Source organism: Phasianus colchicus, chromosome 29, assembly GCF_987193195.1.
Source record: "Phasianus colchicus chromosome 29, bPhaCol1.hap1.1, whole genome shotgun sequence".
NCBI classification, from domain to species: domain Eukaryota; kingdom Metazoa; phylum Chordata; class Aves; order Galliformes; family Phasianidae; genus Phasianus; species Phasianus colchicus.
The window spans coordinates 5262372-5266391 of record NC_143464.1 but is presented as its reverse complement, the minus strand read 5'-3'; positions in this window follow the sequence as shown (position 1 = coordinate 5266391).

Here is a 4020-nt window from a genome sequence, read left to right as displayed (position 1 = left end):
ACCCTAACCCTAACCCTAACCCTAACCCTAACCCTAACCCTAACCCTAACCCTAACCCTAACCCTAACCCTAACCCTAACCCTAACCCTAACCCTAACCCTAACCCTAACCCTAACCCTAACCCTAACCCTAACCCTAACCCTAACCCTAACCCTAACCCTAACCCTAACCCTAACCCTAACCCTAACCCTAACCCTAACCCTAACCCTAACCCTAACCCTAACCCTAACCCTAACCCTAACCCTAACCCTAACCCTAACCCTAACCCTAACCCTAACCCTAACCCTAACCCTAACCCTAACCCTAACCCTAACCCTAACCCTAACCCTAACCCTAACCCTAACCCTAACCCTAACCCTAACCCTAACCCTAACCCTAACCCTAACCCTAACCCTAACCCTAACCCTAACCCTAACCCTAACCCTAACCCTAACCCTAACCCTAACCCTAACCCTAACCCTAACCCTAACCCTAACCCTAACCCTAACCCTAACCCTAACCCTAACCCTAACCCTAACCCTAACCCTAACCCTAACCCTAACCCTAACCCTAACCCTAACCCTAACCCTAACCCTAACCCTAACCCTAACCCTAACCCTAACCCTAACCCTAACCCTAACCCTAACCCTAACCCTAACCCTAACCCTAACCCTAACCCTAACCCTAACCCTAACCCTAACCCTAACCCTAACCCTAACCCTAACCCTAACCCTAACCCTAACCCTAACCCTAACCCTAACCCTAACCCTAACCCTAACCCTAACCCTAACCCTAACCCTAACCCTAACCCTAACCCTAACCCTAACCCTAACCCTAACCCTAACCCTAACCCTAACCCTAACCCTAACCCTAACCCTAACCCTAACCCTAACCCTAACCCTAACCCTAACCCTAACCCTAACCCTAACCCTAACCCTAACCCTAACCCTAACCCTAACCCTAACCCTAACCCTAACCCTAACCCTAACCCTAACCCTAACCCTAACCCTAACCCTAACCCTAACCCTAACCCTAACCCTAACCCTAACCCTAACCCTAACCCTAACCCTAACCCTAACCCTAACCCTAACCCTAACCCTAACCCTAACCCTAACCCTAACCCTAACCCTAACCCTAACCCTAACCCTAACCCTAACCCTAACCCTAACCCTAACCCTAACCCTAACCCTAACCCTAACCCTAACCCTAACCCTAACCCTAACCCTAACCCTAACCCTAACCCTAACCCTAACCCTAACCCTAACCCTAACCCTAACCCTAACCCTAACCCTAACCCTAACCCTAACCCTAACCCTAACCCTAACCCTAACCCTAACCCTAACCCTAACCCTAACCCTAACCCTAACCCTAACCCTAACCCTAACCCTAACCCTAACCCTAACCCTAACCCTAACCCTAACCCTAACCCTAACCCTAACCCTAACCCTAACCCTAACCCTAACCCTAACCCTAACCCTAACCCTAACCCTAACCCTAACCCTAACCCTAACCCTAACCCTAACCCTAACCCTAACCCTAACCCTAACCCTAACCCTAACCCTAACCCTAACCCTAACCCTAACCCTAACCCTAACCCTAACCCTAACCCTAACCCTAACCCTAACCCTAACCCTAACCCTAACCCTAACCCTAACCCTAACCCTAACCCTAACCCTAACCCTAACCCTAACCCTAACCCTAACCCTAACCCTAACCCTAACCCTAACCCTAACCCTAACCCTAACCCTAACCCTAACCCTAACCCTAACCCTAACCCTAACCCTAACCCTAACCCTAACCCTAACCCTAACCCTAACCCTAACCCTAACCCTAACCCTAACCCTAACCCTAACCCTAACCCTAACCCTAACCCTAACCCTAACCCTAACCCTAACCCTAACCCTAACCCTAACCCTAACCCTAACCCTAACCCTAACCCTAACCCTAACCCTAACCCTAACCCTAACCCTAACCCTAACCCTAACCCTAACCCTAACCCTAACCCTAACCCTAACCCTAACCCTAACCCTAACCCTAACCCTAACCCTAACCCTAACCCTAACCCTAACCCTAACCCTAACCCTAACCCTAACCCTAACCCTAACCCTAACCCTAACCCTAACCCTAACCCTAACCCTAACCCTAACCCTAACCCTAACCCTAACCCTAACCCTAACCCTAACCCTAACCCTAACCCTAACCCTAACCCTAACCCTAACCCTAACCCTAACCCTAACCCTAACCCTAACCCTAACCCTAACCCTAACCCTAACCCTAACCCTAACCCTAACCCTAACCCTAACCCTAACCCTAACCCTAACCCTAACCCTAACCCTAACCCTAACCCTAACCCTAACCCTAACCCTAACCCTAACCCTAACCCTAACCCTAACCCTAACCCTAACCCTAACCCTAACCCTAACCCTAACCCTAACCCTAACCCTAACCCTAACCCTAACCCTAACCCTAACCCTAACCCTAACCCTAACCCTAACCCTAACCCTAACCCTAACCCTAACCCTAACCCTAACCCTAACCCTAACCCTAACCCTAACCCTAACCCTAACCCTAACCCTAACCCTAACCCTAACCCTAACCCTAACCCTAACCCTAACCCTAACCCTAACCCTAACCCTAACCCTAACCCTAACCCTAACCCTAACCCTAACCCTAACCCTAACCCTAACCCTAACCCTAACCCTAACCCTAACCCTAACCCTAACCCTAACCCTAACCCTAACCCTAACCCTAACCCTAACCCTAACCCTAACCCTAACCCTAACCCTAACCCTAACCCTAACCCTAACCCTAACCCTAACCCTAACCCTAACCCTAACCCTAACCCTAACCCTAACCCTAACCCTAACCCTAACCCTAACCCTAACCCTAACCCTAACCCTAACCCTAACCCTAACCCTAACCCTAACCCTAACCCTAACCCTAACCCTAACCCTAACCCTAACCCTAACCCTAACCCTAACCCTAACCCTAACCCTAACCCTAACCCTAACCCTAACCCTAACCCTAACCCTAACCCTAACCCTAACCCTAACCCTAACCCTAACCCTAACCCTAACCCTAACCCTAACCCTAACCCTAACCCTAACCCTAACCCTAACCCTAACCCTAACCCTAACCCTAACCCTAACCCTAACCCTAACCCTAACCCTAACCCTAACCCTAACCCTAACCCTAACCCTAACCCTAACCCTAACCCTAACCCTAACCCTAACCCTAACCCTAACCCTAACCCTAACCCTAACCCTAACCCTAACCCTAACCCTAACCCTAACCCTAACCCTAACCCTAACCCTAACCCTAACCCTAACCCTAACCCTAACCCTAACCCTAACCCTAACCCTAACCCTAACCCTAACCCTAACCCTAACCCTAACCCTAACCCTAACCCTAACCCTAACCCTAACCCTAACCCTAACCCTAACCCTAACCCTAACCCTAACCCTAACCCTAACCCTAACCCTAACCCTAACCCTAACCCTAACCCTAACCCTAACCCTAACCCTAACCCATTCCATTCCATTCCATTCCATTCCATTCCATTCCATTCCATTCCATTCCATTCCATTCCATTCCATTCCATTCCATTCCATTCCATTCCATTCCATTCCATTCCATCCCTAACCCTAACCCTAACCCTAACCCTAACCCTAACCCTAACCCTAACCCTAACCCTAACCCTAACCCTAACCCTAACCCTAACCCTAACCCTAACCCTAACCCTAACCCTAACCCTAACCCTAACCCTAACCCTAACCCTAACCCTAACCCTAACCCTAACCCTAACCCTAACCCTAACCCTAACCCTAACCCTAACCCTAACCCTAACCCTAACCCTAACCCTAACCCTAACCCTAACCCTAACCCTAACCCTAACCCTAACCCTAACCCTAACCCTAACCCTAACCCTAACCCTAACCCTAACCCTAACCCTAACCCTAACCCTAACCCTAACCCTAACCCTAACCCTAACCCTAACCCTAACCCTAACCCTAACCCTAACCCTAACCCTAACCCTAACCC